This window comes from Melospiza melodia, chromosome 9 (genome assembly GCF_035770615.1).
Source record: "Melospiza melodia melodia isolate bMelMel2 chromosome 9, bMelMel2.pri, whole genome shotgun sequence".
NCBI lineage: Eukaryota > Metazoa > Chordata > Aves > Passeriformes > Passerellidae > Melospiza > Melospiza melodia.
The window spans coordinates 27,084,758-27,112,105 of NC_086202.1; the positions used below are offsets into that span (position 1 = coordinate 27,084,758).

Genomic DNA, 27,348 nt, shown 5'->3' on the forward strand with positions numbered 1-27,348 from the left:
GACACAGCCATCAGCTGCTGAGGGACAAGGTCCCTGCAGCTCTTCCTGCACTTAACCTTGTGTTTGCACTCTTCAGTCGGGTACCTACATGACCGTCTCAGCATCCCCATTTCCCACAGAACACCGAACCCTCCACCTAATATCTCCTTTCACTCTACCCAAGCTTTAACACTACTTGAATCCCAGTAAGAAGTTCTGTCATGCCTAACAATGTATGTCTGGTAACTGGCTGTAAACTTGCTGTAAAGCTCCTGATGATTTGGTGCAACAGAAAGAAGGCATATTTCCATTGGAAGTACATTTGTTCTTTCCATTTGTTTAGCCAAATGCTTCAGAAATAGCTCTGGTGGTTGAGTTTACCTCTGAAAACCTGCGTTTTTTGATACTGAACAATTTCTGTTCAAAAATTACTAATTAGCTGGAGGCTCAGGATAAAACAAGGAAGTGTCAAATATGATAAGAATCTCTAGGGAGGTTGCTGTGTACCTGCCCTGTGTGTTTGATTAGGGAACACTTGTAAAGCATAGGAAAGAGAGAAGCTGTCATTCTTGCCTCTAATGGGAGGCTTTAGAGATGGAGCTGTTAACTGCTCTAGAGACAGCACTGTGGATTTCCCTTTTGAAAGTGCCTTGAGAGATAATTTTCCTTCCCCAGATCCCTGGTGACATGAAGGGCTCAAAAGCATGTGTCTGACTTACAGCCCCTCAAAGTCTTCTTATCCAGAGGAAATCTTCCCTGGAGTCTCCATAAAGACACTTGAAAAGAAAAGGAGATCACTGCTTGCACAGGGCCAAAAGATCTCGTAAAAAGGAAAAGCTTTGCACAGTAGAGGATTTTTCTTTTTTTCATATACCCCCTAATGACTGAAATCAGTTAAAAAAACCCCAACTATAGCCTATGGCACAGCAATGGAGAGGACTTGGGTTAGACTAAGTATTTAGCTTTACATAAACCTTCTTTGTGCTTTATATAATAGCTGCGTGTCACTGTGAAGGACTCAAAAATGGCTTTCATCAAGAGGGATTTACATGAACACTGAAAGACAAGGTGATACTAGTACTGACTTGTTTCACATGTAGTCTTTGTCATTTGAGCAATGTCAAAATTTCTTATAGCCTAGATGTTTTAAAAAGGCAGATAGGTACATGTAAATGGTTCTTCAGAATGTTTATACCTTTTGGGCTTATAAATTGGAGTTTAAAAGTCTCAGTCTTTATCTGAAAAAAAAATTTAGTCACTTTCCAGTAAATCAGCAATATTTTATTGCCTATCACTGTATGGATTCTGATATGGCTGCTCTCTAATAATATAATCTTTCTGCTCTACCTACTTATACCAAGCATTGTGAGAATTAACTAACAAGTCCTGATTAGAATATTCAGCACACTCTTAAGCATTTTATTCCAAGAGATCTTGCCTTGAAGTGCTTTTCTTTTCCCCATATGTATTAGGATGAAAGGTCAGGAAACAGAGTTGCAGTGTGTGACGCCAGGGATGTGTGTTCAGATGGTGGGGTGAGAGTTGGCTGCCACACCACTTGCAAGTCTCTGAAATTGCTGTTTTTATTGCCTTTTGATGGTTTTGTATTGGAAGTTCCCTAAGCATAGCTGTCCCTTCTATACTGGTGTCAGACTTTGAAGCTGAAAGAGAAGTTAATAGCATGATTTGTGAGAAAACTGGCAAGGTCCTGTCAAATCTGCAGCTACCTGGCTGAATAGTACTCCCTGTTTAGACAATATTTTCATCTTTGTGTTTTTCTGCAGAGCAACCACTAATACTTAATTAGTTGGTTAATCACAAAAAATAGCAGGACATCAGTTCATATGGATTGCGTTTATTTTAAATAACTCTTGGCTTTCGTAGTAATCATCCTTGGTCTTACCATTTTTTTTTTTTCTGGCTTTTCTTCATTTACCAGGGATCAGCTACAGGCTTATAAAATGACCTAGGTGGCAGGCTCTTGCATGGAAGGAATTGATATGATATTGATAAAAGGCTGTTATTTTGTTTGTCTTGAGAGTGCCACTATCCTGTAATTTGATGAAAACTCCCTGGCCAAGTCCATCAAGCCTTTCAGTTCTTTTCTGTGACCTTTCCCAGTCCTTGCTCTTGTCCCTTTGGTTTACATTTGCCCTCAGAGTGCTATGCCAAAGTAGAGTTTGGCCTTGGTATCTGTAATTTTCTAAAGGAAAATAAATGACTGCACCATTTCTGTTTACCTTTTAGACTGATCTTCATTTGCTACATATCTTTGATAGCTGCCAGAATGCATTTCCAGCTTCCCCGATGGTTGAGTTTATCTCCCATCAGATCTCATTATGTTCTGCAGCTTTACTGCCCTAGGAAGGAAGTATATGTATTTCTTCATCATGTTATTGTTTTTTGCTCCTTTACAAATATAATATCTTCTATTTTTGTCCATTTCTGAACATGTGGGTAACAGCAGTTTCCCAGAAAACTTGCTTTGTATTCTGTAAATCACTGCATCACAAACAAATTCCCTTTTTAGCTGTACTGATGTCTCTTTTCCCCCTCGTATTCTTGTCATCACACATTCCTGCATCATGAAGTGCTTTCTTTTTAGGCTCATCTCTTTCCTTCCATACCACACCAGGCTTTACTGTTGTTTTTTCTCACCTATCTCTTTCTTTTTTTCCTGTCTGCCTTTACTTTTGGACCTCTAATCTCTTCTGTTTCTCCTACCAGGACAGCCACAGTCATCAGATGTGTGTGATGTAGGATGTCTGTTGCACTTTCAGAAAGCTTATGTGAAAAGGAAAAGGACACAAACCCTCACATTGCTTAGTAATGAGGGGAGTCAATGTGCAAGGGATCCTTGCACCAGTAGAAAATCCTTGTTCCTCACTCAGAAGAAATCTGAGGACTTCACCAGGAGGAAGACACATTCCCCACACCTTTGTTTTTCCTTTGTGCCCATTTTCATCTCAAACTGGATGCACATAAATGTGCTTATGTGGCAAGGCAAAGCAGGAGCCATATAAACTGTCTCAGACCACCCAGATCTCAAAGTCCCTGCATGGGCATCTTTATTACAGCAATCATGCTTTCAGATTTTATGTACCTGCTATCCACATTTTCTCTCTATCTAGGCTGTATTTCCTATTTAAAGTGAAAGAAATGATGCATCTCATCTTTAAGATATATTTTTCTTCCCATCTGTGCGTTAGCACAGCTGTAGCTCTAAAGGCTACACTTCAAATGAATGCTGAATTCTTACATTGTTTGCAGCAACAAGCACTACAGTGATAAAAACACTTCCATCATGGGCTGCAGCTTGGCTCTTGCCTCCCACTGGGCATCCCTTTCATTTCCACTGTTCGTCTTTAAACAGCATATCTTGTCTGCAGACACAATGGAGAGACAAGCTCTTCAGAAATGTATGCAATAATAATCATCCTTTCTGCAGGCTATTCACAGTGGTGAGTACTTTGGGATCTGTCCTTCTGTAGCAAAATAGTGGCATTTCAAATGAACTTTATTTTAGGGAAGTAAGGTAATGCAGTGCCCAGGCAGTGAGGGAAGTATTTCATATTAACTCGGCTATGTGAATCTCATAGGTAAACACTGAAATGCTCAATTTTTCTCCTGGATTGAGGTGACAAGACTCTACGATATTGAATCAGAAAGAATGATGAGTATTAGTTTTTACCGTGAATCCACAGTGGTGAGTAGCAAAGCAGCAGAGTGTCAGTCTCCAGTTTGCTCATGAACATGGCACTTGAGCAGGGTAGACAAAGATGGACTTTTGAGTCTTCTTGGTGTGAGGTTCCTTCTCTTAGGGAGGGTGAGGGTCTCATGCACATTTTCAGTACATTCATCAATAGGTGAAACAAACTTCTGTTGTAGGGAAAGGAAGAAAGCTTTAGTTTACTTTTTGTTTGCTACCTTTCTCTGTGATTATTTTGTTAAGTAGGATGAGTTTCCTTAGATGGGAAGCCAAACAAATGCTCTGTCCTTAATTGTGTACTTGGTAGTTGCTTGTTGATGAATTAACTCAGCAGTTTGGACATTCAGAGCTGGTTATGGTTCAACTTACCTAACCCAAATGCTTTGGTTCTCTGCATGTGAGTGTCGAGCTTTATGCATGCCAGTGGCTTGAAGACAGCTAATTTGGAGTCTCTGTTAGTCAAAATGCCTATTTGAAGGCATTGTGCATCTGCAGAGTAATGTTTTTAGCTTAGTTGTAGTTCTGGAGTGAGTTTGTCGCCATTAAATGAGGGTTGTTTTCAAGGTCTGAAAAACAACAACTCCAGATCCATGCAGCCATTGTCATGTAGCTGCATTATGTGAAATTTATTCTGTGTCTTCCAGTTCTCTGAAGATTTGTGTTGTTTCTGCAGGGAACAGCTTATTGAATCCAGTAGCTATAAAAGATCTATGGGAAATTAAAGTTACTGGGAAAGTATTTTCTCCCTCTTCCTCTGGTTTGATTCTCCCTAGTTTTCTGTCTATGATGGAAAAATGTGTACCACATTGCCATTACTCTAAAATAATTCCTGCTGCTAAGCAGTGCAAGTTTGATGTGACACAGTCAGTGCTGGGAGCATTATGATCTGTATCATGCTGTCCCTGAGCATGCTTCTTTGTATGTCTGTCTTGTTTGGGTTTGTTTTATAAACTTTTAGTGTCTTCTGTTTCTAGTTTTTGTATTAAAAAAATTAATTAAAGTTCTTATGCTTTTTTATGAAGACAGAGACAGGGATATAATAAAAGTTTGTTTTCAAATACTTTTACTAGGCAATGATGTCTATACTTTTTTTTATAATTTATTTTAAATTTAGGATTTTTGAAGCTGTATTAAAAAAAAATCTTCATGACAGTGGTGGTAAGAAGGATAATCAAGTAGGCACCTCCCATAATCCAGGCTAGTCTATGGAGTACCTCCTTTAGGGTTCCATCAGAGGGTCAAGATTTGGGTTTTGAAGACCAAAACACAGCTTCTGGCATTATAACTTTTGGAAATATGTTCCTTACATGTACTTTTACTGTTTTTGTTTTGTAGGGTATGTAGAAGATCCAAAGTCTTGAACTTATCTGCTAAATTTAATTTTCTCCTAAATTTAATTTTCTCCATTGTTATAATTAGAAATATGGAAATGCATACAAATTTCACATAATGTACAGGGATATCAAAAACCATCTTGTGCTATTGATGTGAACCCTTAGTTAGATACTGGCAGATTTTACGCTTGCCAAAAGCTGAGGTTTTGGGGTGGGAGGAGAAAATAGATAAATTTAGAGTGAAATGCAAGAAATTTTTCACAGAAAGAAATGGAATTAAAAATGTAGTGCTACACTTCTGGCAGCATCTTCACATAAAATATTTTGACTTTTTGCTTTTGGAAATGATGTAGTTCAGGGATGAACCCTAACAGTTGTTTATGTGAAACTGTTGTTTTTATACCTTTGCCAACTTTCCCATATCTCCAGCAATAACCAGCCATTCTATCCTAGTTTTTGGCTTGAAGAATTCTGTAAACTAAAAGGAAATATTGTTGAGAAAATAAAAATGTAAAATATAATTTGATACTTGCATTAAATATTTGGTATTTTAGAAAAAAAATGCTTTCAAGAAACATTCCTTTTTTCCTCAGTATTTTGCTCCTCTGATGGATTTTAATTTTTTCTTGATGTTTTGCTAAGCCTAGCTCCAGCTATAATTCTAGGAGCTGTAACTGGTAAATAATCACAGGTAAATGAAATATCTCTGCATATTTCTGTACGTGCAGACAGCCTGGCATTGTGATATTCCCTTCAGGGAGGGAATACGTTGTGAGAAATCGGGTCTGCAAATTATCTGTCATAAAAATGCTTTATTTCTGGCAAAGCTACAAATGGGGTGTCTGTGTTGATGCATGCCCATAGTGTCATTAACCATGTTCCTTAATAACTATTAATTAGATTCACTGGAGCTCTGGTAGTCCAGATTAATTACAGTGGGAGGGCCAAGGAGAGCTAAGAAGCTCCTTTATTTCACTGCTGCTGAGAGTTGAGGGCACTTAGGGAGTGGAGACTGCCTTTGGTCATTCTGTAACTCCGAGTGATGTTGGTTTCTTTCGATCTTTTTACTTCTCATGCCTGAAATATCACCTATTAACAGCATCCAAATAATGACTGGGAAGAAGGGCACACTCCTCTTCCTTTGCATGCCAGTATGCAGCTGCCAGGACTGCACACAGATGCAGGGCAGATACTGTTATGAGATTTGCCTTCATCTCTATTTTCACATCCTGTACCTTTTGTTGCTAACCTTGTAAACAAAATGAGGGCAGAAAAGCAATGAGCTATTGGGGAATGGCCCAGTGACACAAACAGAATTGTAACAGGGCAAGTGAGAAGAATCTCTTCACAAAGTTTGTCTTCCCATGAATCGCAGGAGCTCCCATTACACATCAATCTGCTCAAGGATGACTGTTTTAGTCATATTCTGTGCTGGAATGCTCTTTATCAGTTTTAAGAAGTATAAACTTGTGAGTTTTTTTTAATAGTTCTTCAATAACTATCACAGGATCAGTTCTATTGACCCTACTCAAAGAAATGCACCAGATGGATTAGCCATAATTACTGTTCATATGCAGCTTTGCTTGGGAAATTTCCGTATTTTCTCAACATTTTTCTGTTTCCAGTTATTATCAAACAGTTTCTCCATAAGGAATTAGCCATGTTGAAAGTTAAGTAATATTTTGAAGTTACTGCTAAAGAGCAGTAGTTTTTCTCTCATTTTGGAGTATTTAATTATTTTATCTCTTTCTGAATGGGTATTACTGGTATATTTGTTCTCCAAATTCCTCCAAGTAGTAGTAGTAGTAGAGAAGGCTTGCCTGTTGTTTTGCAGTCACTGTTGTCTCCAATATAAATGGTGTGAGTGGCTTGAAGAGGATATTGCAGCATCTCACGAGGAGGGAAAAACTTCCCTGTGACCCCTTACTTGTCTTAATGTATTTTCCAAATACATTTTTTGATACTTATATTGCAGTTGGACTTTGGATGAAATAGAATTTTATTTTTTGGATAAAATACAGTTTTTCTTTTGCTTCTAGTCCCTGTGAAGCTCTTGCATCCTTAGTCTGAACAAGCATTTCCATGACTGTTGGCTCTTCCTCAGATATTCCATTGTTGATACACTGATGTGTTTTAAACAGACATTTACTGTTTAAATACAAACTGTAATTACTACTTGTTTTCCTAATTCTAGTTTTGTTTTTTTCTGATTTGTCAAGAACACAAGGGTCATAGCTTGTTTTATTAATTTTGCAATGTTAGCGTTCTTGTACTATTTTTAATCCTAAATTCCACATCAACATCACTTTATTGGAAAAGTATTCTAAAGCCTGATGGTCTGTGTTGCTTATACCCAAAATCTTAGCTTTGGGTTTTTTTTTTTTTGTTTTTTTTTTTTTTTTTTTAATAAAGGGAAAGGATAGAGCAGAACTATTTGATGTGATTGTCTTGTAATTTATGCATAATATTGGAACTCAGTTACTAATGTGAGCCTAAAGCTGGCAGGTACATTGGTTTAGATAAACAAAGCTGTTACCATTTAATCTTGGGCTACTGTAGGTGGGAAGGAAACACTGTCTCATTCAGGTTGCTTTCTGATTAGGAGGGAGGATGGTAGGACCTGGAGAGAATTCTGCAATTCTCACTTTATAATGTAAGACTGAGGCTTCAACATTCGTTTGTATGTGAGTTACTCTTCCTGGACTTCAGTGATGCAGAATAGTCTTTGACATTTTGCTTTTATTATAACAAATTTGTTCTTGCTCTTATTTTAAATTTTTATGTATTTTTTTCTTAAGACCTGAAAGAGTGGCACATTAATTCTTTTAATATCAATCTAAATATGTAATAAATGCAGGGTTGGTCCAGTCTTCCAGCTGGATTTTGTAAACCAGTAAGGAGCAAATGGTCTTTGTTGTCACTCCATTCTCTCTGTCTGTATGGACCTGAACCCAACTTAAAATTTGTCTTACATCTGAATAGTTACTCTTAGTGATTTAAAAGTCAGCATTGAAAACAGCATTTTTTGTGAAAAAATATAAAGATATCTGTTCAATCAATATATTCAGAGTGCCTAATCCTTGTGTGAAGTTAAATAAAGCAAAAAGAAAAACTTGGACTTTAATTTTTCATTATTTACAAGAAAGAGAGATCGCAGTGTCTTAGTAGGAGATTGTCTTTACATTGTAGATTCAGAGCCATTCCACTGTACCTTGTATCTCAGATAGGAAAAGACCTATTTTGTTCTCATTAGAATTATAATCCCAGAATTACTTTCAGCACAGATTGCTTAATGGAACAAAATTATGCCAACATCAGATAATAGTTGATTTTTTATAAAATTGAAGATGTGAATATGACCAAACTTGAATATATATCAATCAGAGCCTTTTGAATTATCTATTAACACTTGGCTTCAGTGACATAAAATGGATATTAAAATGCAGTTTAGTGATTAATCCTTGAGCTTCTCCATGTCTTATACAAGGTTTTTTAGTAAAGTTGCAATCCTAATTCTTTGTACAAAGACATTGTACATCTGTTGCTCAGAGTAGGCATTATATTGAAATACTAAACAGATAGATTTCTCCAGCCTTCTGAGAGACAAATAAATGTTTTTGTTCATAAAGTGTAGGTATTATTTACTATCTTAAGAGGTATTCCCTAAATGCAATGCAATTTCATTAAATGCTGATAGAAAATTGGGAACTGAAAAGGGGAACTCAGTCTTGGATGACATTTCCAGCTACAATGATATTTTAGAGGACAGTTTTCTGCATACGGGTTAGTGCTTTTAAGCCTATGTCTCTGTCATTATTTTTACTGTGGCAGATCAGTGTTAAAAAGGAGAAAGAGGCAAAGGTGAAGATTCTTTTCTACCATGGCAATACAATTTCATGGTGGCCTTGTCTTGTTCTGTGTGTTATTCTGTGCAACTATTATAAAGGCAGGTTAGTATGCTAATATGAAAAAAATATAGATTTTGCTCCAATAGCACATACTGTCTCTAGGATGTCATTTAATCCCAACTGTTCCCAGTCTGTAATTCAGTTGTAGCCATGACTGGTGCAGAAAAAGCTACTTGGCATACTGTGGTCTTACTGGGCAGCAAAAATATTCAACCAATTGAAAGAACAGCTTGCAGATGTATTGCTGTAAGAAAACAGAATTGCTTCATGACAGAAAAAAAAGCAGAAAAAATATATGTCTATTTGGGTTGTGCTTCAGTGTGGTGCATGAAACCGTGTTACTTTGTCACTTGGAGGCTGATTCTCAGTGAGAGAACAGATGAAATTCAATATGTGCTGGCTTTTAACCAAATTTTAAAATATGATAGGAGGTTGTAATTTTAACATTTCATTATACTTAATGTTGGAGGAAAACTGAGTCTTTGAAGTCTTGCTGGTTCACTGATGAGTGTTGTGTAGCTGCTGTTGATTTGAACATGAGGTGTGCCAATGAAATCTACAGAGGTCTTAAAACATCTAATCTGGACCTCAAAGCCATGTGTAACCTAACACTTAACACTGGTGGTGAGGTAATGGGTTTTATTTATGGTGATGGACTTGATACAGATTTTCTTATCCTTGCATATGAGTTTTTTATCTCATCTAGGGTACTACTGCAAGATACAGTGTGAATTTTGTGATGAGATTCATTAATAAGCTGCTATTTACTATTAGATTTAGGGTTGCTTATATGTTATAAGACCACTGACAGGACACCTGGGTTGAGTAATTTTGTAAATGTGTGCAAGCCCACAGGTGTAATTTCACAAACAGATTCCTCTACATTGGGACCATTTGTGCTGTGTTCAAACTTCACATATTCTTGCTAAACCTAAGTGGTATTCAAAGTGTTTTTTTTTTTTCCACCAAAATTATATGGGTGTAGAGATTTTTAAAATGGCAAACATCATTCTGGGATCTTTCTCATTTTGCATTCTTTGTGTGAAATATTTGACATCTTCCTTGAATTATTTTAATTGGTGAAAACTTCTGTCACAACCTGAAGGAAGCAGCCAGATAAGGAGTGAGAGTGAGGGTTGCTGGCACTGTTCAGATTCTTGGAGGTCTCTTTTTAGACTTGTCATAGGCCAAACTGTTTTGTCTGGCACTGTTTAGATATGTCCAGATTCCTCTGCAGAATGCAATATCTGAAAAATATTTAACCTTTGTTCTTTCATACTGCTCATAGGAGTCAGCCTCCTGGAAGATCTCACATGAATGTAATGAAAGGCTTTATGACTGTAGTTCTACTGTGATTATTTTATAAAAGAGGAATTATAAGCCTCTAAGTTCTGCTGAATTCCCTTGTTAACAGCCCCCATATAGTAGAAAGCTTATTATTTCCTAAGGGAAAAACTAATATAAATGATATTGAAATGTGCCATTAACAAGAAGGTGACAGTTTTACTTGCACTATTAGTTTCAGGTTACTAATCACAGAGAGCAAAATATTTCATGTGCACTTGACTGTAATTAACCCCTTATGCCTTTCCCCAGTAGTCATGTCATTTAACAAAGCTTCATTTGCAGCAGCTCAGTAACACAGCATGTGCTCCTTCACATGCAAAGACCACTTCAGTGACTCCCTTCTGCTAAAGGCTGCTCATACTGCAGGGCAACTTGCAGGATTAATTAGTCCCTCTCTGAGTTTCTTACTGCTGTTGCAAATTTTAAACCCTAGACAGCAGGCAATCCTGCATTCCCAGAGTCTGTTACTACCTTGCTCTTTTCATTCTATTTTTATGTTAATTGCTAGATGCTTGCTTGATCATATAACGTGGGCACACATAGGACACTAAATGCTGTTTTTCAGGAGAGAAGAGAATGCAGGTAAAATGGGATGAAACTGAGCATTAATCATGTTGCAGTTGGTATAGTTGCATATTGCTTGTATTTTACATCTGTAGCACTTGGCTGTATCATCACACTGTGTCCTGCATTGTCTAAAGCTGAGAAGGAGGAAATGCCCCTTAGTCCTTTACTCAGGGGCACTCATGCTGCTGATGGGCTGCACAAAGGTGACCTTGCAAGGTGGTCCTGGCAACACCAAGGTGTAAAAGAGCCTGTGGTTGGGTGCTTTGCTGAGTTCCACAAGGATGAGGATGAGTTTTTTGATGATGTAGAACAAAGATCCAGGCAGGATCTAACATGTCATTCACTTGCTCCTCTTACCCAGAAGAGCCTGAAGTCTAGAATTGTAACTATTCTAGAGAAAGGGAGAAGAAAGGTGCATGACTCAGCCCCCTGCAGCTCATGTTGCTGGAAGTGAAATTGCTTGAATAATCTTTTAACTGCAGATCAGTTGCTCAGCTCAAGTGATGCCTACCTGTCTGGGGTCTGTTTGGTATTATCAAGTGTATTTAAAATGTATTGTCATGTGCAGTGGTAAAGTACTTCCCTGAATGCTTCCTTTGCATGTTTTCCTTGTGTGTGGGGTACCATCCTGTAGGTTAAATATGTAAATAGTTTTTAGTTTATGATTAGTATTTGCTGAATTGGATCTGTAGTAGAGATTGATTAATGAAACAGTCAGCTTCAATAGCAACATAGAAACCACAATGATGTTTTGAGAAATGTATGTCTATTTTTTCCAGTGTTGGAAGCTTGCATTTACACTGGAAAGTTTAACTATTACTGCATGGTTGAATTTAAAGAAGTAACTGAATACTTAAAATTACTTCTATTTATGATTTTTTTTGATTAATTCTGTTTAAGAAACTATATGCAGCATGAAAACTAGTTTCATCTACGTGTGGTTTTTTCCTATTGATTTTTATATTAGTTTATAGAAAACTGTAGTCAATTTTTAAATTACAGGAAATTGCCAAAATAAACAACTGTTCACAAATTGGAGGATAAGAGAGTTGGTCAAGTATATCTGTGCACTGGAACTGTGTTTTCTTGTTAGCTGTTCAGATTCTTCTGGTCAGCAGCGTCCAGACAAAAAATCTAAAACTATGCTGTGACTGGTTTGTCTAGACCAAATGAGATAGTAACCCTCCCTTCTGCAGCAGCAGGAGTATGATAAACGTGTGTGGGATATGCCAAGACTTGCAATCTTTGTTCAGTCTAAAAGATTAAATCTTGTGTGGGGAGTGGAGTACTTTATTTAAGGAGCAATTACTTCAGCTTCTTCCATCTACTTTAGTCAAAAGGAATAATTGATTCCTTTTCTCTTGGTGTGAATCTTGCTATTCAGAATGACATTTTCAAAATATTCATAATGCAAATTCTGTATTTCTTCATTGTTAAGCTGAAAGGATAACTGCACCTTAGCTGTCTGAGAAAAAGGTCACAGAGAGCTTGATCGCAGATTTCTTTTTGTCTCTCTTCCCCAGTCATTTTGCAAACCCATATCCTGCCCAACAGACACTGAGTAAGGCAGCAGCAGGTGCCCTTGCTGCAGTGAGAGGAATTCAGGCTTTCGGTCATCTCCACCCCAGAGGGTGATTACATCCCATAAACACTGAAGACTTGTAAACACTATGCACCAATGACTTACTCAGGCCTTGTGTGCCTTCTTGCTGTGCAGTATTTATTAATGAGAATAGATTTGCCTTTTAAGAAACAATTGCTAATGCTGTGTGACCTCTGAATTGGAGTAAACATTGAATAGTGCATTAAAAATCAGGGCAAAACCAACTTGTGAAATAGAGGCTCTTTCTGCATGTACTGAAATAGTGGTTGATGATGTTGTAAGAAGATAGTGATGTGAGATGGATGTTTCTTGCTTTGCTGGTGATGTGACCTTATGCATTACATACCTTTTTATTGTGTTCATGCCCCTATTTTACTTTAAGAAATATGATGGTCACGTTTCTCAAGTTCTATGAAAAAAAAATTGGCAGATGGTCTTAGAATAAATTTTAAAGATAGATACTATGAAATGTAAATTAGAATTAATATCTTGCAAGTTTGTGCTGGAAAGGAGTGATGAAAATATAATTCTCTCTTGATGGTCACTTTAAATATGTAACAAAACAAAACCAAATTTCTGTTAAATTCAAATTAACATTTCTGCACAGTTTCAATGACACAAGGACTTTTGTAAAAGTTATTACAGATCTGTTTACCTTCAGAGAGGTACACAGTGGGCATCACAACATCAGTAGAAAGACATAAATTCTACTGCATGGTCAAAACTACTGACTTTGCTGAAGTGTCTTGAGCAATTTGAAGAAAACAAGCTTTTTTTTGCAAAATAAAGGATCCCTATCTTATTGGGAGATGTTCTAAATTTACCTGGAAATTTACAATGCCAATTTCTGGCTGCCTGCTGTTGACACAGCAGGTTAACCCTGTCCGTGGGCAAACCTCAATGAAGATTAAGATCTGAAAGATTATAGTAGGGAAATGCCTCTGTTTATCATAAATGAACTAGAATACAATGGAATTTTGCAAGATAAGATTAAGGGTATAATTTATTCAGATGATGAAAGTATGAAACGGAAGGATTAGTTTGGTCACCCTCCAAGATCCTCAGTACGTTGGAAGAATCCAAGAAGTCTGGTATGTTCATGAAACATGTAACAGGATTTTTGTACTCTCTGGCTAACGAGTGTGACAGGTGCAGTATGTTCTAATGGCTCAGAATTACACTGTTTGAGTTTCTCTTTCTTGTTTTATTACTATCAGATGCCAAGCCTCTAAATGCGTTCACACTTCTAGTGACAATAAAACATGAAATTGTCAGTGTTTGTTTTTTCTGTGTATCCATGCATGCCAATGTGAATATGTAGTATGTGCATCATATTAACTTTGACTGCAGTATAACTTCAGTCTTCTTATTGAGAATTGGCTGATTGTGCAGTGTAACAGCATTACGTATGTGCAAAACATTTACTTTTGCTGACTTCATGTTTACTGTGGAAGTTAGAAACTTTTATTCCTTTCTCTTTCTTTTCCAACTTTTTTCTTTTTTTTTGGAATAATCTAAAATTAAATCACTGCAGGGCTTATTTTAGGTTTTACAGATACTGAAACATTATTAATTACATTTAAATAACTGATCCAGCTTTAACTTCTGCTAAGCTAATAGTTTTTTATTAGTGCATTTTCTTCTGCACAGAGGGGTATCTGGATTACAGATGAATTATCAAGCAGTGTTATAAAAAGTGGGAAGGGCTGCCTGTAACAACATTAGGTGCTCTAAGGAAAAGCAGACAGTATTTTACTGACATTTTATTGTTCAGTTACAATAATAGCTTTCATGTCAGCAGTGTAGTGCCAAGTCTTGTAGAACATATGCATTGAAAGTGGTTTTATGAGAGATGAAATAAGCTCTCAAAATCCGTACTCTGTAAGTCTGGATTCCCTTAAATGAAATGTGCAGTTTATTCAAGACTAGCAACTTTCTTTATGCTTTGGGGAGGCTGAAAACAAGAAAAAAATCTGGTAAGATTGCCAGTGTTCACTGACATGAGGGTTGAGTGAGTCCCTCCAAATGAACTCAAAAGTTCTTTGGAACGGCATGTTGTTAATGATCAAAATTATATAAGATTAGGCCTGCAAAAGATTGGCTTTATGTAATAAAAAGGTGTCAAGCCACTTAGCTGATGCTAAGAGAATTAAATTAATGAAAGGCAGTGAAATCAGGTCTCCAGTGAGTACGGCATCCACTGATCAATAGAGCGCGTTAGCAAGTGCAGGGGAGGGATCTGTTTGGAATGCTGATGGCGAGCAGCCCGCTGCAAAGAGCCACCACCAGCTGGGGAGCTGCTCCTGTGTCCTCGTGTGCCCCTGCAGCCCGGGGCCACCGAGCCAAGAGGGCTGGCTGAGCTCTCCTGCTGCTGCTGCACTGTGTGCAGCCAATGGCACAGAGGTGCTGATGAGAAGTGCGTTGTTGGCTCTGAGTTCGTGGTTTCAGTAAGGCCCTTTTCCAAGTGGGGAATGCCTCTGACTCAATGAGACATGGAGAATATTGTCTCAGCCAGATGTAAGGGGCAATTGCCTTGAGTGGTCAGCAATTGCTGCCGGCCCAAGGACCCAAGGCTTTTACTGTGACTTCTGCAGTTTCACATTTAATTTCCAAAACCTTTCAGGTACAATTTACTAAAAAAAAAAATAAAAAAAATTACTTTCTGAAGCCTTACAGCCTGTGTACCGTAGGGAAGTAAGTGTGACAGTTGAATTTTGCAGCTCGAGATTTTCTCCTGTTTTCAGTCAGTGAAGTAGATTCTGGTTATTAAACTGCTTATGCAAAAGGCTGCTGTAACTGAGCAGTCCCTTGCAGTGACAATTGTGAAAGGATTTCCCAGTTTGTGAATAGAATCAGAACTCTTGAAAGGGTCATGGAGTAAACTAAGGGAATGACCTTTTAGAAGGTTCATGCCTTAAAAAACCAGTCATAGCCGTGTGTCTTGCACCAAGTTTGTCAGCCATATTACACAAGTCCGAAATTAGAGACAGCAATGTTAATAGTGAAAGTTATAGACAGCAAGAGTTAGGTAGTTTTTTACTCTCTATGTAAAAAAAAGGCTTAGAGGCTTAAGTATCATCACAAAGCTTTAATTAGCTGCTCAATTATGTTTATTTTAAGTAAATTAAGAAATAAGATGACAATGGAAGTGATGATACACCTGAAAGTTTCAGCAGAGATAAGAAGGAAGATTTTGTATTTGTGGAAATTTTTGGTGGTGGAGTAACTGGCAGGTTATTTTTCATTTTTGCCCAAAGTAGGTTGGGAGGAGGAATAAATTTTTTTTTTTGCCTGGGTGCTGACAACTCTGGTTTGTAAAGAACCTGAGGTTCACATGGGAGCTTGTCATTTCAATTGTTCTGGAAAATATGAGTAAAAGAATTATCTTCACTGTATTTTTATTGCTGTTGTAGCTAGAGATCAGTACAATAGTCTCTCTTACTTTTTGATCAGTCATCTGTAGAAAATGCTGCGTGTTTTAAATTGTTCAAGTTCAGGAACTCTTCAGAAGTGTGTAGATACTTGTTCTCTAAATATTTCAACATTTTTCATTTTGTACTTTCATGTGAAGCTATTTTTAAATTGCCAGTGTCTTTGCAGGGAGCAATGATAAAAATAATAGTGAAAAATTACAAGATGAACCATTCAAATGCAGGTCTGGGAGGCAGAAACTTGTGACATTTAATCTCAGTACTAAAACTAATCCTTCTATGGCATTTGTTTCTCTTAGGGTTCTCCTAATTTTATTAATACAAGAATTATTTCTATTGCTGACACTCAGGCAACAATCCTTAGGTTTTAGCAGTTGATCCTTGTGCCTCACTGGAGCCATTCGACAGGGAGTGTGTGAATTTTCTTCACTCAATCAAGAACATGCTGTGATTACTGGGGCTTGGATTCTGGAAAAATCCTAAAGTATTTGGTCCATTGTACTTATAACTTGAGCTATATGTGTGCACACACTACCTGTATCTGTGTGCATGTGTTTTGGTAGGCATTATTTGGGAACAGAATGGAAAAAGCTAAATGCAACTTCGATGTCAGTGTCAACCAAATGCTAGTTCCAACGAGTATCTTCAACAAATAGTAATCAACAATGGGTTATCCCAGATTTATTATTTTAAAACTATCTGTGAGTTTAAATGACCAATTGGCTCAAGAGACTGATTGCCTTTATCAGACTATTCCTTCGGAATAGACTGTTGAGATAAATGCTGTTAATTAAATACAGATCCTTTTCTCCGTTGTGCAGAAACATCCTTGCCACTGGTCCCTCTCCTAATCTTGTTATAACAGTCCCCTGATAGGTCTCATTAGATTGTCTTGTTAGCTGATACAGAGTATTTTTTACAGCAGAACAGACATAAAAGTTAATGAGTTATAATGTGTCTCAAACACTAATGTTTTATTTTATTTATTCACTTTTGTTCACTGTCATCATCTACTTCCTTTTATTCTGTTGCCCAAACAAAAGCCATGTGTGAAAACAGTAATTTATTTACTTTGATTAGTTTTTATTTAATCTGTCATGGTTTATTGGATTTAATTACTTTTAAATCATTAACTTAAACTGAATGACGTGATGGGGAGAGAAAAGCCCTGAGTGTCTTGTACAGTGGGAATGGGACATGCCATGAGCTAGTTCCTGGTTTGCTTTGATGAATACCATCTATTTTGTCAGGAGAACGTATGGAAATATTGTTACCTTTAATTGCATGTGGGGCGTCTTCGCAGTTTCTCACTGTGAATTTCTCAGAAAATCAACTGCAGAGCAGCCTTTGTTACTTGAGAGGCTCAGAAGACAAAGGCCTCTTGAAAAATGATCTTTTGTAAAAAGGAACACTTGTATAAAGTAATTCCGGTATTTGGAGTTGTGCATGATTGTGCTAATTGAGTTCACTAGATGGCCTGTGGAAGGTGAGTTTAAGTAAAATTAGCATGATTGGTATGGTGGTCTTGTTAACAAGATATTTATGAATTGCTAACCATCCATAAGTAATTTAATCACTCTGGTACCTATCAAACTCTTTTGTTGCTGAACTGTTGCTTAGATAGTGCTGTTCGTGTGTGATGTTTCTTTAAAAAATTCTGGCTGGCCTCTGAGACTTTAAATTAGCGCACAAGATGAGGTGCATGATTGTTGTAATTGAATCCTTACTGCAAATGTTTACCTTCACTTTTTCTGTAGGACATCTGGTATATTGTCTGCTTAACTGAAGACCAAGAGTTTTTTGACTTTGCAGAATGAATCCAGCACCCTTCAGAAGATAAGGACCTCATATTTTCCCGTTTCTCAGAAATCACAGTAGCAGAGGTGCCTGCCACTGCTGAGCTCTTTTTTTCTGGTACTCACTCTCTGCTTTTCCTTCTTCCAAGGTATCCTTTTGCTTTTGAGCCTTGGTTAAAAATTCTGAGGCGTCAGAGTCTGGGGATTTTCTTCTTTCTTTGAAGTCTTTTGATGAAATGAATGTATCCTAGGAAGGTGATGCCAGCTAAATTGATACTTTCCGCGAAAGGCAGATAGCAATGTTAGGTGTAGCATCAGGTGCACTATTCATTTGTTCTGGCTTCCAAATCATCTGCTTTTTTCAAGTGTAATTTTATTCTCCTTTCTTGCTCCATGTTATGCACATGATAAATCCCCAGCTAGAGTTGGCTCTCTGAGGAGGAATATGGCTAGAAAAAATGATGGTACTCTTTAGGCAGCACTGCATGTTCCCATTAATTTTTCACTTTTGCATGGACATGGTTTTGTTCCATTTGGAGCTGCTGCTCTGAGCTTTCTACTACAGCATTTGTAAATATGTCCGTGACAGTGGCTCAGTGTTCAAAGAGGGAAGGATGAGCGTGTCCTCGGAGAACAGTGCTGGGAGGCTCTGCCAAGGAGCTGTAAGATGTAAGAAGCGGCGGCTGATTGCTTGGCAGATGAAAAGTGGGTGGGCTGATTCAAGTGTGGGTGCTGGCACGAAAGAAGAAATAAAGCTGAGAATAAGTACAGGAAACAAGTGTGCAGGTAGGAGGAACAGGGGAACTGTTTACTCAGCAACATAATAGCTCTTTCAGCTCAAGCAGAGCAGAATCACGGTGATCTTGGTGGGTTTTTCTTAACTGGTCAAGCGCCATAGGTTTAATGCCCAAGCCTTTTAAAAATATAAAATGTGCATGCGTTTGATTGGGTGGATTTTAGCATGAATTATTATGTATAGTTTAATTTGAATTAAGAGTGTTCATACAAGCTTTTTATGGGTATGGCTAAGTGGTCAACTGTTCTTATTTCTATTAAATCTGAGTTCAGACCAGGCCTCAAGTATCAACTGGCTTCTAGAATGTGTGGTTTGGCTTTTATCTTCTAACAATTTTGGTGTGGTTTTTTTTTTTTTTTTTTTTTTCCTCTGAAAAAAGCTTTTATTTTTAATTTGTTCAGACTTTGTGCATGGGTACAAGGAATGGTGAAGTCTTCATTGAGGCAAGTACATTGTCTCTTTAGTATATACAGTTGTCAGAGATCCAAGTTCAGTACTATACTGTGCAAAAAGGCATTTGATGAAACGTGCTTGAAACACAAAGAGCTGGTAAAGCTGCTTCTTTTGTGTAGTGTAATGAAAACAAAAGGCATGACTGATTACTTATATTTTGTCCTGAAAGACAAAAAGGCTGTCAAAGACATCAAGATACACTTGAGCAACAGCCATTCTGCCTTCTATGATGTGTGTAGTAGGGGCCTGCAGTATGAAAATGGTTCCCATTTCTTTGGTGAGGAGAGCCCTGTGGATATTCTGTCTATGAACATATGATGAATTATTCTATGGGAAATAACAAATGTTTTCTTTCAGCCCATATTGGATTTTTAACAGCATCTGCTACTTTACCAACAGCCTCCCATATGCTGCCACAAAATCATAACTTGCACATTTTGGTCCTGGAAGCAAATGTTACCTATAGGTCTTGGCTTCTGTCTCAGAGTCCCCAAGAACAGTTATAAAATGTTTGTGTAATTAATTTTTTATGGGATACAGCTTTTGTTTATTTAAAAGATACGGGATGTAATAATATCCAGGTGTCTGAAACTTCTACCAATGCTAACCACAGAGAATTCACAAGTATTATAGGCTGAGTCTTCCAGGAAAGACTTCAGGAACATAGTGAGCAGCCCCTGCTGCTACTGAAGCTACTGGATGAAGTCTGAGCATCTGACCACCTGTAATTCCTGTGAGCTGGAGAGTGTTTGGCATCTCCTGTGGATGCAGACAGGAAAAAAACCCTTCATCTCACCTTGCAAATGTTCAGCCATTAAATCAGATGGTACTTTCACAGTTAGCTAAGCCCCCATAAAATGTCAATGGCTAAGCTTTTAAAAAACAGTTCTTGCAGTTTAGGACCTGTAGGTTAGGAGCAGAATAGCGCCATAGGTTTAGGAACTGAGAGTTACCCAAATTTTAAACGAGTAACACTTGAGGATCTATCGCCCCTTTGCGTGTTTGATTAAGTACCAGGTTCTGTACCTCACCCTGACAGTAGAACTGCCAGTGTCAGCAATGAGAGGTAGAACCTGTTCATGCTTTCCAGTGACTTCCAAGAAGAGACATTGAAGAGCAAACCCAAATTTCTTTTGCAAGCCTATGATCACAGTGGTAAAGCACTAAATGACCCAGTGCAGAGCCAGCACATTCCTGTGGCTTCTAGACCAGATTCTCTGAGCCTGACCAAACTCCATCTAGGTACAGTGGAATGTCTCCTAATGCCCCCTAATTTTTTTTCCATGATTTACCTCACAAGTATTATTGACACTTAGAGAGGGACTAGCTTTAGCTCTTGGTCCCTGTTGTGTGAAGCCAGATAACTACATTTGCTTCCACAGTAAACCAGAAGCTGAATGATTATAGCAAATATAGGAGACTGGGTGTACAAACTGCAGTGCATTAAAAGAGGATAAAGTGTAATGGCTAGAGGAAAAGTGTGTTGGGTCTTCAGATATCAGTGATGAACAAGTCCAGGGACTTTACTGCCTGGTTAATAAAAGTGTTTCCATTTGGAAAAGGAGAAGGATTTGTATTCTAAGTGCTTTTAATCTCAGGGTTACTAAGATGTTTGATCTGGTCCTATTCTTGCAAGCATTTTAAGAAGTAAAGTGAAAACTGATACTAAATGAAATGTAATTAGAAACAGGGGTAAAAAGAGACACTTTTGTTAGTGGACAGATTTTTTTTACTTTTTCAGTTTCCTTTTTGAGTTTATTACCTCATGGATTTGTTCAATTTCTTTTTTCCTTTGTGATTTTATTTTTTCTTTGTTGGTTTTCTGTATATTTAATTTATAGTGTTTACATAATAAGCATAATTACACCTAATTATGTCATCTTTCCACTGAAACCTGTAATTACAGTTATGATGTGTAATGACATCCATGTTAAATTTAGTGGGGGAAAATATAAAGGAAGACCATACCAAATTAATCTAAAAAGGAAATTATATAATAATACAATAATACAATAATACAATCCCCCTCCCCCAAATAGGGGTAATCAAATGAAACCAATTGAATTGTTACTAATCAGACAAGTCTTGTTTCAATAGTATTCACTTCCTTTTTTAAATTTTTTTTTTAAGATGAAGAAATCTCATTCCATTTCTTAGATCACATTTTTGCTTTCTCAGATTCAGAGACTAAATTTTAGGATTTTTCCCTGGCCAATAGTTATGCAATGTTTTGTCTAAGCATTTCACTTACGATGTGCAATTAGGTTAAACCAGAGAATTAAAAATCTGCACGCTATGTGAGAAGTACAAAAATAAATACAGATTAAAGGAGATCTTTTGTATCTTAAAATCTTCTCCATTTTAAGAAGAAGCATGGCTTTAGCGGTAGTAAATATTTAATCAACAACCCCAAACTTCACTTACAACCCAGAAATCTCTGCTTTATTATCCAGATGGAAGAAAGCTGTAACCAAAGGCACAGACTGTAATTGGTAGAAGTTGATTTTTAATGTTGCAAATGCATTATTCATTTTATAACTGAGAGCCCACGTAAAGGTTAAAAGTTTTCTAGTCCTGCTAAAGATGGAATGGCAGATAGATAGAGGTGTAGCAGCTGTGGGCCTCAACAGATTTTTGAATTTAATTCTTTGTTTCTGGGCCCTGTGTGATTCCCTCTCAAGAAGGTGAGGCCAGAACTGAGTGAGTCACTGAGTTTGAGCTGAGGGCTGAATGTCTCACTGAAATGAGCATCCCTGAGCAAGTTCACAGCCTCTTGGGCATCACATGGGCTACTGAAGTACTTGTGGAGCTACTACTTGTGTAGTAGCCTCCTCCTTCAGGAGGCCAGAGTGCAAAACTTTTCACCCCTCTGTCTGTGGAGACTCCAGAATATACATTGCTTCAGGCCATGGTGCAAGACTTGAAATGAACTTGGGAAAGGAGCTCTGGAAATTCTGGTTAGCAGCCTGTGAAGAGGAATGAACTAGTGTTTCCAATTCATCTTGGGCATGCTCTGAATACTGAAAGGGTGACCCCTTAATTATTCTGGTGACTCATATTTAAATTGTTCTAAGTGATTTATTCTTGCTATGAGATGTAGACCTTTTCCTAATAGAAAAAATTTAGAGTGGGCTTTCCTGAGGTCTTGAACAGAAAGTAGATAGGCAAGAGATGGGAAAATCCTGACTTTTGGCACATCAGGGTGAGACTCCCAAAAGGTTCTAACTGTCCTTTGTTGGTAGTTAATCCTTTTAGAAAGCAGCAGCAGTTGCTTGCAGTATTCTAAAGGAAGCTGATCTGGCCCAGTGCCACCTTTAAACAGCTTCTCTTCTATTGCCTACCTAGAGCCTCTTTTGCCTCATCGGTGCAAGGTCAAAGTTTGACTTTGCAGTGAGTTATCTTGGGACAGATAATTCTGTTCACCGTCCATTCTTTTTTCAATACAGCCTTGTCAATAGCCTCCTCTCTGAAAAAAATGCTTCCAGGGATTCATTTTACAATCACCACTCCATTTATAAATGGGCTTTTTCAGGCAGATGATAGCTGAGCTGAATTCTACCACAGTGAAGGCACATCACTTGTAACATAAAAGGGACTTTCCTCGATAGGCTGGATTTCTGGACTTGTTTATTAAAACACAAGAATTAAAATGCTGTACTACAGTTCCTCTCAAAAGTTCCTTATGCCCTGCCCCTCCTCTCCATTTCAGTCATTCACTGTAGCAGACTGTTTTGCATAACTGCCAGCAGCACACGTTTTCCAGCTGTACAAATGAAATGGAAACCACTGAGCACAGCTGAATCAGAGGCATATTAAATACATTACAAACTACCAGGAATAGGAGGAACATGCCATGATGGCATCATATATAAGACAGTGATTTGGGGGAAAAGAATCTGTCAGCTTATTCTGTGGTAGTGCCATGGTAAATTGGTGCTTACTTACATGTGTGCTTGTGTAGAGCTTTGTAAATACATGGAAGAAAAGTTAAATGCCTGTGAAGACCTCTCGAGCTATTGCTCTGAAGTTAGCAAATTAATTGGCTCAAAGTATCTTTCTTGCAAATGAAGTCTGAAAGCTGTTTATGTTTGACTGAAATACCATAATGGAGAACAAATGAATGACACACCTAATTACATCTGTGGAATTCAATAAAACACACTGCTAGAACATATGCATAAGAGTTGTAACAGAGTTTTATTTTCTGAGAAATTAATTGCTTTATTTTTTATTCATAAAAACACACAAAATGGTATTTGGTGTTTCAGTTATTTTTTGTCTGTAGCATATTTTTATTTTCTCTGAAACAAGATTTGTTGAAAGGACTTCTGTCCATTGATGTTTTCAGGACATACTTTCTGAGCAGCCCCCAGGTATTTGATATGGCTCTTAGTTTTCTACATTTTTTTAAGATCTGCCACTGAGTATGTACAGTATGTACAGTTAAAACATCTGCTTTGGAGTACCTTTGAACTTGTCCATTATATGCATGGGCCTTGGGATTGATTTCCTTACCTCCACCTGAAAACACTGAGTATGACAGGAAAGCCAAAGTAGGAAGACTGCAATTTATTATTTGTGATGTTTTGTCTCTGCAGTGAATGTGCAGCGACCCTGAGCCTAAGCAGCTGAAGTATTTGGGTCTGTCTAGGTTCTCTGGGAAGCAAGTGAGTGAGGAGTGGAAGGGACATTTGGGATTTCCTCTTGCCAGCTGTTCCTTTCTGTACTCCATGTGTTGATAGACTGTTTTCTAGAAGAGTCTCCATACTGTTTCCTTGCAGAGGATTTGACTCATCCCAATGTAGGCAACAATATAAAGCTGTGTTGTTTACACTCAGTGTAGGATGAGTAGGTGGGCACCAGGCTATGCTGTTGATACACATTGCATAAATCTAGGTGGGCTGTTAATTGGCAAACTGTAAATTGAACATGGTGAGGTTCTAGCCAGAAAGGAGTTAAAGGTAAATCTCAGAAAAAAGCAGGAGGAAGGGCAACATCATGGCCTCAGTGAATTCCTGGAAAGGAAGCAGTCAAGTCCCTCTGGAAGAATAGAAAGAAGGATGAGGTTGCAGCAAGTTGTACTTGATGAATGTAGCTGCATGAAGAGCTCAAGTGATGGCTGAGAGCCCCAGAGACCCAAGCAGACTTGGAGAGGGCTGTGAGGGATGTAGCAGAGTAGAGGAAAAGCCTTAAAGCTTTGTAACTTTGGCCTTAAGGCTTTTGCTGTCATTCTTGCTGAGCTCTGGGCTCCCCAAGAGGGTGCAATGTAGACCTTCTGCTTCCCTCTCCCAGCAGGAGCTATCATAGGGAGCTGTGGTCTTGGAAAGTCCCAAGGAAGGATTTGTGTTGACTGTGAGGTTACAAATAATGTTTTCTGTTCTTTTACTTCCAAAGCTGCAAATCTGAGGAAGGAGGAAAGCAGCAGGGCTGATTTCTTTCTCCTGTCTTCTTCTCTTTCCCTCTCTTCCTGTTATTCACTGTATCCTAGCAGCCAGCCTGCAGGTAGAAGGGCTCCAGAGGGAGCAGGAAGATGTGGCTATTAGAACACCAGGGATGTGTTCTGGTTAGGAATGCTTAACTCAGTGGTAGAAACACTATCAGAAGGTAAGTTCTGGGTGATTTGGTGTTATCCATCACTGTCAGTTGTTTAATTTATCCATATTGTCTGTTTTAGGACAATGCATCTCAGCCCTTATCTACAAGAGGGAAAACCAAAAAAAAGATTTCAACCTGTGTTGTCAGTTCCATTATGAATTCCCAAATAATAAGTTTTCCTTTTATACCAGAAAATAATAAAGTTAATAAAGTTTTTCTTTTAGACTTCTTAGTAATAAAGCTGAATTTTCCATGTATTTTTTTTTTATTTTATAGTAAAACAAGGCTTTTTTAACAAACTCTTATCATGATGAAGCTTTCTCAGATGGCTACAAAAATATTTGACGTGTTAAGCTCAAAATGGTGTTGATACTATCTAGGAGAAAATCCAAAATGCTTTGAAGCTGATGATGGAATTTTCAATATGTTCACTGACTGCTAGGACCCTGGCAGATATATTTTTTTTGTGTGAGTTTCAGAAATAGTTAATTGATGTCATTAATACAATTTGATGTTACTTGTACTGCCTTTGAATGAAAGCTGATCTGAAATTTGACAGGAATGAAATTCCATGAGATAGCTACAAAAAGACCAGGAACCAGTACAAATGGAATGTCAAATACATAGTTCAGGTGTTGATTAAAAGGCAATTACCAAATCTATAGACAACCAGGAAATTGGAAATGCAAGTTGAAATAGGAGTAATGGACAGAAAAGCCATTAAACCACATGGAAATTTTTTTTCATGCTTCTCTGTGTATTTAAAGTAGGTATGAATGCTTTTGCAATAAAATCTTATGATTTCTGCAAGACTTGCACAAAAAAGTGACAATTTAAATGTTAAGTCTAGAGCAAGGGAATGTCTTCTTTGTCCACTATATGACCACACTTACCTGTTGCATTTTTAATTTAATTTTTGATTTTTGTGCAAAAATGGTAATTTATTCCCATGGCTATTTTGTCAGAGAATGTTTATTTATCTGGAAGCAAACTAGGGAACATTTTTCGATTCTTGAAGTAAAAGTCACTAAGTACATATGATCCATTTAAAAATCAATTTTATATCATTCCAGGTTTCTTACACTCTAGACAATTGCTTTTTTTTTGTCATGATGGCTCAGGGTGACTTCAGGCTGACAAATCTTTCAACATGACAGGGTGCACTTAGTGCTCTGAGGCCATAAAATGTGCTCTGTTTATCAGAGTCTTAAGAGAATTATATATATGGTACAAGCCATGTCAGAATTTATCTCAGTCAAAGCTAATATTAAAATCACTGTCAGTTTCCAGGTGCCTCTCCTCTCTTGGAAAGTGTTGCAATTGGTTAAGTCACGTTTATTGATGTCAACTTTTGATGGATTGTGTGAATAAAAGAAGGGAGAATAATATTTAGTATCCATTGTACCAAACATCCACATTTCAGTGAACTATGGAAAAGTATCTATGGGCAAAGTGTGTTATCTTACAGTGTTGCTTGTTACAGCACTGTATATGAAATATAAATGTTCTTTTTTGCATCATAATTCTTGAGGTGAATTTCCCTGGAGGAAACGATAACTGTTTAGCCATAAACTAGAAAATAGTTTTCTTGATAGATGTACCGAGTTCCATTTGGTAACAAAGAGAAGAGCAGAAGTGAGTAGCAAACTTTCCTTATCCACACATATTCCAGCATAAATTTGCTGTAGCCACACATGTCAGAGAAGTCACCTCATTTGTTGATTCATTTAACCTTTGTGGATTGAGGCCTCCTGCATTCAGTTCCAGGACTGACTTGGTATGCTGATGGGGCTAGAGCCTAAGAAGGGAGGAAGAACTTGGGTTTGGAGGAAGTTTTATAAGGCACACAATGAAAATTAGAGGTCTGTTTCATGGAAACACAAAGCTGCTTCTCAACTTATTAGAGGGAATGAACAAATTCCACTTTCCAGTGTGCACAAAAAAACAGTTTCAACATGGGAATATCTTACACATGCACAAGCATTACTCTGGGAGCTCATGCATCAATGTGATTATGGGTGTAATACCTGGATTTACATTTCTTTGTTTATGCAATTCTTGCTTATGTCAATAGGCTAAGTCTGGTACATGCAGGGGAGGAGGAAACTTATTTCTATTATCATATGTAGTGTATTATTTTGAAGAAGTCCCTTTTTTGTGTACATTAAAATGAATTAAACTCATCTAGAAGTTAGAATTCATAGCAACTAAATTCTCAATGTCAATTACTTCTATCAAACTAAAGTAGGTTCAGCTGGGGAAGAAATATATTTCCAGCAATACCCAAAACCCATTTTAGGAAATACATATTGGAGAAGCATGTTGCATTTGGAAGGTGTGATTTGATTTCACCATAGAAGACAACTAAAGGGGCATTAAGTCAGTAAGGATGTGTTTTTACTGTGAAAAGGTTTGACTGCATTCATGCACAGTGACTTTATAGGTGTGCCCATACAGCACTGGTAGAAGGAATGTCTCGGGTTTTTTTGACTGTTGGAGGATAAACTGTTTGCTTTTCAACAAGTGGGACTCTTTGAAACTCAGTAGCTATCAGAGCTGGGAATGGCACAGCAAATCTCCAGCATCCTCATAAAAAAACCAGCATTCACTGTGGTGAAGGGAGCAAGGGAGCTGTACCAATGAGATGCTCCAAAATATGCCTGGTCACCACACAGGAGCACAGGCCCACACCTAGGTACAGTCGTACTTCAGAAAGATTTTGAGAAATAGCAAACAAGACACAGATGAAGAATTTTTTCTGCGTTGAGAGGAATTTTGAGAAACAGCAGTATTGCATTTTGTGGAAAGGACACATAAGCTTTCTGAGAGT

General features: G+C 37.7%; 1 protein-coding gene across 6 annotated transcripts in view; it reads left to right on the forward strand.

Annotated features, from left to right (window-relative positions):
- GRID1 (glutamate ionotropic receptor delta type subunit 1) overlaps positions 1-27,348 on the forward strand; it is a 489,017-nt gene that overhangs the window by 20,445 nt on the left and 441,224 nt on the right. Inside the window, exon 1 of one of the 6 annotated variants that reach the window (XM_063163996.1) lies at positions 3,336-3,440. The exons of the other annotated variants lie outside the window; for them this stretch is intronic. The gene's annotated coding sequence lies outside the window, so the exon portion shown is untranslated. Of the gene's footprint in view, positions 1-3,335; positions 3,441-27,348 lie in introns of those variants that run through there. 6 annotated transcript variants of the gene reach the window in all.